Raw genomic sequence first — 12583 nt, 5'->3', positions numbered from 1 at the left:
TCATGATTCTAATTTCATGCATGACTTTTTAAGTAAGTTGAATTTTCCGAAACTATCACCTGAAGATTGTTTATCATTAGAAACTTCCATTACAGAGGAAGAAATAAAAACTGCAATCTCATCACTGAATTCTGGTAAAGCACCTGGACCGGACAGGTTTACAGTGGAATTTTTAAAATTCTTTTCCTCCATTCTCTCTCCAAAGTTGTCTAGAATATTCAAGGAAGCAATCAGTTTAGGTAAATTACCACAATCGTTTTATGAAGCCTCTATTTCTCTAATTCTTAAAAAGAATAAAGATCCTACTGATTGTGCATCATACAGACCAATATCTCTTTTGAATGTAGACTCAAAAATTTTTTCAAAAATTCTAGCAACTAGGTTAGAGAGGGTGTTACCTCAAATTATATCCATGGATCAAACCGGACTTATTAAAAATTGCTATTCATCCTTTAATATTAGGAGGTAAATGAATATTGTTTATACCCCCTCACTCATTACCCTGGAATGTATTATCTCATTAGATGCTGAGACAGCCTTTGACAGAGTTGAATGGCCTTATTTATTTAATGTTCTTGAGAAATTTAATTTTATTTTGACATTTATATCTTGGATTAAATCATTATATTACTCCCCGGTAGCCTCGGTTCGTACAAATAATCATAGATCTCCTTTTTTTCGTCTTTTTCGTGGTACTAGGCAAGGTTGCCCTCTTAGTCCTTTACTATTCAATATCGCCCTTGAACCTTTAGCAATTGGTATTCATGACTTGCCAAATATTTTTGGTATTACCCACGGAAACGAAATACATAAATTATCATTATATGCAGATGATTTGTTGTTATACATCTCTAATCCGGAGAAGTCAATTCCTGCTATTCTAGGTTTGTTGGCTCAATTTAGTAACTTCTCTGGTTACAAAATGAATCTTAATAAGAGTGAATTATTCCCCTTAAATAAGCAGGTACCTATTTATGGACGTTTACCATTTAAATTGGTTACTGATTCATTTATATATTTAGGGATAACAATTACGAAAAAATATAAAGACTTATTTAAAGCTAATTTTTTACCTTTAATTGATCAGATTAAACTTTTGTTTACTAAATGGTCACCAATCTCTTTGTCTTTGATTGGTCAGATTAATGCTATTAAGATGATAATTTTGCCCAAATTTTTGTATGTATTTCAATCGGTTCCAATTTTTATCCCAAAATCTTTTTTCGATAACGTAGACTCAAAAATTTCCTCATATATTTGGCAGAACAAAAATCCTAGGTTAGGTAAAAGGTATCTACAGAAATCTAAAAAGGAGGGGGGGCTTTCCCTCCTGGATTTTAGATTCTATTATTGGGCAATTAATATTTGATATTTAAAATTTTGGTTACGAGATTTGGATGTATCTTTAAACCCACATTGGGTAAATCTTGAATGTAATTCATTACATGAGTTTTCCTTGGGATCGGTTTTAGGAACTTCGCTTCCTTTTACTTCTTTCAAATTGTATAAACAAATGAATGACCCAAAAGTTAAGCATACTTTATGTATATGGTTTCAATTTCGGAGATTTTTTGGGTTTAATCAATTTATTTTAGCAAGTCCCATTATATCAAATTTCCTTTTTCAACCTTCCACTATGGATCAAGCTTACTTTGATTGGAAAACCAAAGGTATAATATCTTTTCGCGATTTATTTTTGGATAATTGTTTTGTGTCTTTTGATCAACTCTAATAAATATAACTTACCCAGATCTCACTTTTTTAGATATCTACAGATTAGAAACATTTTAATTACTGTTTCTCCTAATTTTCCACACCTATATCCAATGGACACTTTGGAAAAAATTTTAGATTTAAATCTTTCTCAGAAAAGTGTAGTAGCAATTATATATAATACAATTATGAATTTATGTCCTGATGCTTCTAATAAAATTAAAGCTGACTGGGAAAGAGAATTTAAGATTAATATACCGATTAAAAAATGGGAAAAAATTCTTCAATTGGTTAATTCATCCTCTGTATGTGCTAAACATGTGTTGATACAGTTTAAAGTAGTGCACAGGGCTCATATGTCCAAAGATAAACTATCTCGTTATTATTCTTATATTAATCCAATATGTGACAGATGTCATTCTGAGATAGCTTCTTTAACCCACATGTTTTGGTCATGTCCTTTGCTGGAAAAATATTAGAAAGATATTTTTTTTGATATCAATATTATTTGATATTATTTCAACAGTCTTGTATATAGACTTACAACCTCATCCAATTACTGCTATCTTTGGATTACCAATGATAGATTCAAATTATTTAACCTCTTCATCACGTAGGATGATTGCATTTCTTACTTTAATGGCTAGAAGATCCATTCTGTTGAATTGGAAAGAGATTAACCCTCCTACTGTATTTCATTGGTTTTCACAAACTATGGTGTGTTTGAATTTGGAAAAAATTAGAAGTGCGGTTTATGACCCTTCCATTAAATTTGAAAAAACTTGGAGGCCATTCAATCAGCATTTTCATTTGATGTAATTTGACCATTTCCAAACTTGTTTTATTTCTCTGTACTGTTGGTTGAGAGGAATGGAGTTGTCGACACTAAGATTGTCTTCTTTCCCATTTTTAAGTTGTTAGTACTGCCCAAGTCTTTTAGTTTAGTTGATTAATTCTGTTTAATTTTTTGGGGGGATGGGGTTTGTTTTTTTTTCAATTTTTTTTTCTTTTTCATGATTTTTTTCCAGGTTTTTTTTTTGCTTTGTACTATTCATTGTTAGTTTTACACGATTGGGAGCTTTGTTAATTTACACTATTTGGTCTTACAATTACTTATTTAAGTGTAACAATATATCTCCTACTATTTGTATTATTGCTATGTTTTGTTTCTATGTTATGAAATTAATAAAAAGATTGAAAAAGAAAGAAATTATGAAATAAGTCCAGGACCAGCCTATTGGCTCAGGGTGTCTGACCCTCCAAGGGAAAAGTTGTAAAGTTTGATGGCCACAGGCAGGAATGACTTCCTATGACACTCCGTGTTGCATCTCAGTGGAATGATTCTCTGGCTGAATGTACTCCTGTGCCCACCCAGTACATTATGTAGTGGATGGGAGACATTGTCCAAGATGGCATGCAACTTGGAATGCATCCTCTTTTCAAACACCACCGTGAGATAGTCCAGTTCCATCCCCACAACATCACTGGTCTTACGAATTAGTTTGTTGATTCTGTTGGTGTCTGCTACCCTCAGCCTGCTGCCCCGGCACACAACAGCAAACATGATAGCACTGGCCACCACAGACTCGTAGAACATCCTCAGGATCGTCCGGCAGATGTTAACGGGCCTCAGTCTCCTCAGGAAATAGAGACAGCTCTGACCCTGCTTGTAGATAATGTGTGTACACTCAAGAAAACACTCAGCTTTGCCAGATATACAATGACATAATGGGAGTACAAGTGAGGAACTGAAGAACGTAATAATGACTGTTATGGGAGTTAACAGAGGGGACCCATTAGGCGCACTAGCCAGATGTTACCAGAGGAGAGGTGAACATCCCACTGCATTTGCATCCCATTTGTGGACTGTGCCCCAAGGGGTTTATGAGATAGCATTAGAGCGGGACCATTTAGGACCTGAGGCCCCAAACAGATGGTTGAGAACACTGGTGTCTCACTGCACTGATAAATCTAAAAAGGCACTGGAAATGTTTGATCCTTCTGAACTCACACATACTGAGGCACACATACTGAGGAAAATGAGTAGAGTGTGGGAAAAGGAGATACAAAGACCAATTGGACCCTTTCATGAGAAGGTGATGCCTGTTAAATGTCAGGCACCTGCCTGGAGAAATGAGGGTAAGGACCCACCCCGAGGACATTGCTGCCATTCTATCAAGGGGCAGGGAAGGGCAGAGAAATGGAACAGGGCCAGTAACAGGGAGAACTGAAGGTGGAGTAGTTAATTGCTAAAACTCTGATCAAAACAGACACATTAGAGAAAATGTCCAAGCCTGAGATGAGAAAGAGCAGAGCAATGCGGTTTTCCCTTGGAGGGGCAAGAAAGTTGGAGCCCACAAAATAACATGGTGGAGGCACCACCATCCAGGGAATTGTACCCTGACCTTCAGTGATGGTGTCAGGCCTCACCAACGTGGGTGTGAGACACAAGATGGGATGAAATTGGAAGACCTGTAGTGAGTGGTAGGGCCGGAGGATGCTCTGGTACCTCTTTATCGGACACTGGAGGATCCTGAACCACCGTCAACACCACTAATATAAATAGCGTAAATTGGGAAATACAGGGTAAAATTATCCTGAGTGGATTCACAGGACATTCACAAGCGGGACATGTGAGTGTACCACTGGAAGTAAGGATAGGAGACGTAGCTTTGGAATATTCAGTAGTGTTGGTGGAATTACCCGGGGAGCAGGAACATAGACTGGGGTGTGATTACATGGCCAAACTGGGGCTTTGTTTTGACCCAGTTAATTGCATGATATGGCAGATGCCAACTGCCATGAATAACATAACCACATTCAGACCTCAGTAGGAGAATATCAGAATAGAATATGCACAACGGGTGAAATGTGGATAAAACTGGAGATGAGCAATGATCAGAAGGCGCAGCAAATTATTGCACAGAACTATGGGGCTTTTCCAAGACACAAGGATGACTATGTAAAACTGGCTGGCAGTTTGAGCATACAAGGTTCTGACCCCAAACCACAGAAGCAATACTGGTTTCCCAATAAAGCAGAGGAAAATGTGGGTAAGGTAATGCAGAGTTTGTTCCAACAAGAAGCACTGAGGCCAATAGCCTCCACTAACAACTCACCCACACGGCCAGTGAGGAAATCAGATGGTAGTTGGAGGTTGACAATTGACTATCGGGAGCTGAATAAAGTAATTCTGTTATGATCCCCAACTGCAGCAACTAACCCAGAGACAGTGGTCAAACTAATGAAAGAGCACAATGGGAGATAGAAAAGCTGATGAATTAACGAAGCAGAGTGCTTTATTTGGGCAGGAATGGCAGCCACAGGTTGGGGAGATTGGGAGGCAGAAGGAACAACAGATTACAGTTATGGATTTAATGGAGGAACAGAAGAAAGATAAAGGTTTAAATAAATAGATAGAAGGTGCACGGTCTGAAATATACAAAGAGCACAAGAGAGTGCTTGTCAAAGATGGGATTGTCCTTCATGAAGGAAAGCTTGTGGTTCCCGAGGGAGGAAGAAACCAGATGATTCATTGGTACCATGATCTATGGTGACACCAGGGATGCAAAAGCACCCTTGAAAAGATCAAAGAAGTGGACTGGTGGCCTAAGATGAAGGATGATGTGGAGCATTATGTCAAAATTGCTTGATTTCTGCACAATATAATCCTTACAGAAATGTAAAGAAAGGAGCCCTTCGCCACACCAGACCAGTGGAAGGGCCTTGGACTAACTTGCAGATAGATTACGTTGGTCCCTTACCGCCCACCCCTGGAGGGTACTGTGACAGGATCCTGAATTATCCCTATGAACTGTGCTTTTAAAAGAGAGAGAGAGAGAGGTCCCCAACACAGACACCTTTTTATTAAGAGAGAGAGAGGCGAAGACTGCTTGGGGGTGGCGTTATGGTTTCTCTACAGACTGTTTACACTTCTGCAAGGACACTGGCAGCTTCTAAGTTCCTACAGAGAGAGAAGGGAGGAGCTACTTGATGGACAGCTGGTGTTCAGCATGGTGAGATAACTAGAAGGTCAGATGATAGGCTCACAGACACATGGTTTTAGACACTGGATGAGCTTTGTTGTGCCACAGAAAGGTGGGTTTTGGAGGATCGATCAGGAGAATCGATTAATGGCTCTCACAGTGTGGAAAGGTTGTGACCGGTGGGGAGTTATTCATGTGTCCAACCCTCACCTGGGTTGATAATTCCACCACAGAATAACAGTCCCCTTTTTTGTGGTCACAGTTGGTGACTTCTAAAGGATTTTGGAGGACAATGGGAAGATCAACAGCATCTGCTCACCTGAAGAACTAAACATGTCTCTCTCTCCATCACTACTCAACTCAATACCACGAACTGAACTGAACTTTACTCATCACCGTAAGACTGTATCCATTTACCCCTAGGCTTGAAGAAGCATGGTTTCTCTATTTCCACACTTACATATATATATATATATATATATATATATATATATATTCATTGCTAACCTGTTTGATACATCTGCATTAATATTACTATATTGCGTAGTTACTAGTAAATATCATTAGCTAATAGCAATAGCAGGCTCCAAAGTGTTTTTCATTTCTGCTGGTTCTTTAATCCGTCACGGGGTATGTGACAAAACTGGGGCCTGCATCTGGGATTTGAACAAATTGGTTGGGGCTTGTTTGAATTGATTGGGGAAAATCCCTTTTGATTTGGTTGTGTGAAAAAACAGCAGAAATGGATGTTGATAAATTTCTGGATGCGTCAACCTCTGAGGCACTAGAAGACGCCAGAAGGTTTGAGCTGTTGAGTATTGCAAAAAAGTTGAAACTTACTGAGGTGAAATTGACCACGAGTGGGTCACAGATGCAAAGGATAATATCCGAGTTTTATGTACCTGAGGAGGTGTTTAAAGTGGAGGAGATGGAATTGTTTCCTGAAAGTAAACCTAGCCGGTTTGAGCACCAGTATCAGATGGAAAGATTAAGGATCGAGGCTGAGGAGAAGTGAAGACAGCAACAGTTCGAGTTTGAGTTACGAGTAAAACAGCTCAAGGCTGAGGAGGCAGACAAGTGGAGGGATGAAGCAGAAAGACAGTGGCGGTTTGAGCTGGAAAAGATAGAGAAATTGCAGCAAGCGGGTCCAGTGGTAGACCCTGCTGTGAGGTTTAATGTTAGTCAAGAAATTAAGTTGGTACTTCCATTTGAGGAAACAGAAGTCCATAGGTATTTCCTTCATTTTGAAAAAGTGGCTATAAATCAGAACTGGCCGAGAGATCAGTGGGCTGTTCTGTTACAAAGTGTGATTAAGGGGAAGGCCCAATGAACGTATTCGGCGTTATCTGTTGCGGACGCAAGTGATTATGATAGAGTGAAAGGTGCTGTACTTAAAGTTTGCAAGTTGGCTCCGGAGGTGTACGGACAAAGGCTTTGAGATCTCAGAAAGCCTTTGAACCAAACGTATGTGGAGTTTGCCCATCAGAAACGTGTGTACTTTGATCGGTGGTGTACCTCGAAAGGGGCAAGTGAGAATATTGGCAACCTGAAAGAGTTGATATTGATTGAGCGGTTTAAAGGTTGCATCCCTGATGGTGTAAGGATGTACTTAGATGAGACAGAGGCAGCGACACTGTCAGAGTCTGCTAGGTTAGCAGACAAGTATGCCTTAACTCATAAGGTTAGGTTTTTTTCCCACTAAGAGTTACCAGAAGAGTAATAGAGATAATCCACCAGCGAAACCAGAGAGTAAACTGGGCACTAGTGATAAAAGTAATGAGGAAGGGAAGCAATCAAGAGGAAAACTTCCCACTTTCAAGTGCTCCTTTTGTGAGAAGCGTGGTCATGTGGCATCCAATTGTTTTGCTATGAAAAGGGAAAAAGGAAAAGAGAAAAAGAAAACCCCAAATGCCTGCGTTCAGATGGTTAAAACACCGCTGAAGGAGGGGGGTCTGACCGAGGTCAAGAGGGACTTGAAAGATTTATTTCAAATGGATTTGTGTCTGTGAAGGAGGGGTCAATCAACCCCATTTCCAGTGAGAATCTGGAGAGATACTGGAGCCTTTCAGTCACTAATATTAAAGAGTGTTTTGGAATTTGGTGCTGAGATGGAGACTGGTGAAGTGAATATTGTAAAAGGCATTGGAAAGGGGACTGAGGCCATGCCTTTGCATAAGATACTTTTGAAATGCGACTTGGTAGCCAGACCAGTCACAATAGGGGTACGATAGACAATGTTGATGTCTTGCTCAGTAAAGACCTTATAGGTGGGGATGTTTATCCAGCAGTTCAGCTAACGAGTAAGCCTGCTGCTGCTGAGGACCCGCTCATAGATGCTGATGTGTATCCCGCATGCGCGGTGACTAGAAGCTTGTCAAAGAAGCCTGTGGATGCTCATGATGATTTGTCCGAGACTTCCTACCGTCCCTATATCAACAGGACTTAGAGGGTAGTAAGGCTGAGGAGAGTAAGGTGTATGAGAAAGATTTGTCCTTACTGAGGAAGGAATTTATAGAGGAACAGAATAAAGATCTTGAAATTGAGGCTTAAAAGAGGCAGCTCTCTCTGAGGATGAAATTCAGAATGAGTCAGTGGGATATTACCTTAAAGACGGAGTGTTGATGAGGAAGTGGAGACCAGCCACTGTGTCTGCAATTGAGGATTGGGCTATTGTGCACCAGATAGTGGTTCCAAAGGTTTACAGGGCTGAAATTTTAAACCTAGCCCACAAGATGCCTTTAGGTGGACATTTTGGAGTAAAGAAGACAGTGCACAGGATTATGAGGGAATTTTATTGGCCTAACTTGAGGAAGGATATTGTAAATTATTGCAGAGGTCACCATATGTGCCAAGTGGTGGGAAAACATAACCAGGCCATCCCAAAAGCACCACTTTGGCTGATACCTGCTTTTGGTGAACCATTTTCCAGGGTCATAGTGGACTGTGTAGGCCCATTGCCAAAAGCTGCAGCTGGTCATCAGTATGTGCTAACAGTTATGTGTGCTGCATCTAGGTTCCCTGAAGCCGTGCTTCTCAGAAACATCCAGGCCAAGACTGTGGTAAAAGCACTCAGCAAGTTTTTCACACTGGTTGGTTTGTCTAAAGAAATTCAATCTGACCAGGGTAGTAACTTTACTTCAAGAACATTCCAGCAAATAGTCTCTGAGCTGGGGGCTAAACAAATTGTGTCATCTGCCTACCACCCAGAGTGTCAAAGGGCTTTGGAGCGGTTTCATTCCACTTTAAAGACCATGATTAAAACCTACTGTCATGGGAATGACAGGGACTGGGATGAAGGAATACATTTACTGCTTTTTGCCGTGAGAAACACCATTCAAGAATCCCTGGGGTTTAGTCAATTTGAGCTTATTTTTGGCCACAGGCCCAAAGGACCTTTGACCTTGCTCAGAGAGCAGTGGTCTAACCCAAAAGTGTGTGTCAGTGTGTTAGATTATGTTTTGAAATTCTGGGAAAGACTTAACAAAGCTTGTGACCTTGCAAAACAATTTGCAAAACTCCCAAATTAAAGTGAAACATTGGTATGATAGAAGAGCGAGGGAACAGGTGCTTGAGGTTGGAGATAAAGTTCTGGTTCTGTTCCCCCTGGTGACCAACCCCCTCCAAGCACAATTTCATGGACCATATGAAATAATTAAGAAAATTGATTCTTTGAATTATGTTATTAAATCTCCTGATAGAAAGAAGGCTACCCAATTAGTGCACGCAAATATGGTGAAGCCTTATTATGACTCTGAGATGGTACCAGTAAGTATGAAAACAAATGAGGTTGTGGAATCTGATAATGAGGTGCAAGATCATTTCAACAAGTGAAATATCGTATCAACAAGACTTGAGAATTCTATTATTTTGACAGACCTTACTGATAAAGTCTGTCATCTGGAGCCTGCACAGAGAAAACAATTGAAAGAATTAATTAGCAGGCATAAAGATTTATTTCTGGACATTCCAAGATGGTGCACAACTGCAGTGCATGACGTCATTGTAAATTCAGCCCAGCCCATTAAACAGCATCCTTACAGAATGAACTTAGAAAAAAGCAAAATGGTTGAAAAAGAAATTGGCTACATGCTAGCAACTGGTATCATTAGGCAATCTACCTCAGACTAGGCGGCGCCCTGCATTCTTGTGCCTAAACCAGACAGTAGCATGAGATTCTGTACTGAGTACAGGAAAAGCAATGCAATAACCAAGACAGATGCTTGTCCTATCCCGAGAGTAGATGACTGTATTGATAAAGTGGAAAAGGCTAAGTGCCTCACAAAAATCGGCTTGCTGAAAGGATATTGTTGTGTTCCTTTGACTGAAAGTGCCAGAGGAATCTCAGCGGTTGTCACACCTTCTGGACTGTATGAATACAATGTTTTACCCTTCGGGATGAAAAATGCTCCAGGGACATTTCAAAGAATGACCAATTCTGTGATTAGAAGTCTAGAAAACACAAGGGCTTATATTGATGATTTGGCTGTATGGAGTGACACGTGGGAAGAGCATATTGCGGCTGTAGAAAAGCTGTTTGAAAGGCTGTCCAAGGCCAATCTTACAGTGAACCTCACTAAAAGTGAGTTTGGTCATGCCACAGTTACATATCTAGGCTATGTAGTAGGGTAGGGCTGAATGGCTCCTGGACAGATCAAGATCAAAGCATTCATTTCACAGCCCAGATAATGCAAGATGCCATGGTACTTTTAGGGCTCAAGCAGAGATTTCATATACCCTATAGACCTCAGTCTAGCGGAATTGTGGAAAGGATGAATCGAACACTAAAAAGTTATTGCAAAAATGGTGCAACAACATTTACAACATGGCAGGTGGTTTTGCCTTCTGTTCTGACGATAATAAGAAATACGGTGGTATCATCACCAGGTTACACCCCTTATAAACTCATGACCGGACAGGACATGGGGACACGAGAGGATTAGAGGAGCTGTTAGGATTAGATTTGTCAGAACCCAAAATCGATGGGTTGTGTCAGAAAAGTGGGCACAACAACTGGTAGAGAGAATGAAAGAGGCCAGTTACGTGGCAGCCCACCAAATAGGAAAGAAAAAGCAACAGAGTAAAGCCTACTTTGACTCAAATGTTACTCCCATAGAATTAAGCCAGGACAAAGAGTGATGATTAGAATACACCAACCCACCTCATTTTTAAATCCAAGGTTTGCAGGGCCCTGTGAAATTACAGAGAAAGTAAGTCCTTCAGTGTACAAGGTTCTGACTTCTCCAGGTAAAAGTCAGTGGTCCGATATGAAACAGCTGAAATTGGTGGGGGAGAACCAGGAATGGTATCAGCATCGGCACATTAGAATTGATGTGCATGATTTGGGAGACAAGGATGGAACAACTGTTCCAAGAAGATGAGAACAGGTCCTATCAAGGAGGTGATTTTCAGTCCCCTCGTCCTGAGAACTGGGGAAGTTCTGTCAAAAAATCAGAGGAAAAGGAAGATAAGCGAATGCTTGTCCTTCCTATCCCGAAACAAAATTGGGTGATGAAAAATGGATGCCTCGAATCCAAAGACAATTGGGAGTCTGGACTTAAAATAATTTAAAATTCAAACTGGAGGTAAGAGCAGATATTACCACTGTGTGTTACAAGTCTAACTCAACATGAAAAGAATAATGTATTTTGTTGCGATGGCATTAACCATGACTGGGGCCATGGTCAGTCTTGTTCCAGAGCCAGTACAGCAGACAAATGCGTCAACAGTGATATCGTTGCTTGGGAAACACTCAGTGAACAAAAAAAACATATTACTCAACTGTCACACGTCAAAGTTGCTGGTGAACGCAGCAGGCCAAGTTATTACTCAACTGTCACGCGTAATACGGTCTAACAAAGGAGAAATGGAGGACTCAATTTTGTATTAAACACAGTAATGAAGGAGAACTTCAAGATCCAACACACTGATACAGATGAATATCTGTGGGACTACGTCGTTACTGAATTGCTATCAATTCCTCACTTGACTGCAGACTGGACACATGTTGTTGGGGGAGGCAAAGGAGATTTCCATCAATGGACAAAACACATTGAAGTAATTAAAACACACACAGGTAAGGCAAACAGAATATTGAGTGACCCAGGATTTGGAGTAAGTTTTGGAATTGGGGGACGAATGTTCATATACGTCCATGGGTAAGAATAGTATCACATGCTGCTGTAACACCAATGTTATGTACCCTGATAATCGTATTGCTCAATGTATATCAACTAAGCAGGCTAAAATAATGAAAAAAGTGGAGGATAATGCTTTCACAAAACAGCAGAGACAATTTTCGGTATAAAGTGGGCGAATTTAGTCAGTAAATATTCATATTGTGATCATTATCATAAGGGGTGATTCTTGTAACAGGCTGCTTGCGCCTCACTGGACCGTCCAGGTGGATTAATTGTTTCCAGCTGCACTACGCTCACTGGACCATCCTGGTGGATCTATGTTTTTCAGCTGCCTGAATCTCACTGGACTGCCCAGGTGGATCAATTATATCCAGCTGCCCGAGCCTCTCTGGACTTTCCTGTTGAATCAGTTTTTTCCACTGCCCCAGACTCACTGGACACTCCAGGTGGATCAATTGTTTCCAGTTGCCTGAGCCTCACTGGAGTGTCCAGGTAGATCAATTGTTTCCAGCTGCCCGAGCCTCTCTGGACATTTAACTCCATCCTTTCTCTCCTGGCCCAGTCACTTCACACGGAACCATCTGAATGCGGCCCTCCGTTAGTTGGAGTCGACCATGGATGTATCATCCCTGCTCTCTTGTGATACGCAAGCCTGGGCAGTACGATATAGAGAGCAAGCTGTTACCCATACAGCTGGCTCCCCGTCTCCATGCAGCTGGTGAATCCAAAAGAACGGCAGAGACTGAC

General features: G+C 40.7%; 1 protein-coding gene across 2 annotated transcripts in view; it reads left to right on the top strand.

Annotated features, from left to right (window-relative positions):
• Nucleotides 1-11551: 11551 nt before the first annotated feature.
• The window catches only part of ampd1 (adenosine monophosphate deaminase 1 (isoform M)), a 259415-nt gene continuing 258383 nt past the window's right edge, over nucleotides 11552-12583 (top strand). For both annotated transcript variants that reach the window (XM_072253361.1, XM_072253360.1), the window contains exon 1: nucleotides 11552-11772. The gene's annotated coding sequence lies outside the window, so the exon portion shown is untranslated. The remainder of the gene's footprint in view (nucleotides 11773-12583) is intronic.

Source organism: Mobula birostris, chromosome 3 (genome assembly GCF_030028105.1).
Source record: "Mobula birostris isolate sMobBir1 chromosome 3, sMobBir1.hap1, whole genome shotgun sequence".
Classification (NCBI taxonomy): Eukaryota; Metazoa; Chordata; class Chondrichthyes; order Myliobatiformes; family Myliobatidae; genus Mobula; species Mobula birostris.
This window is presented reverse-complemented; position numbering and strand designations above follow the sequence as displayed.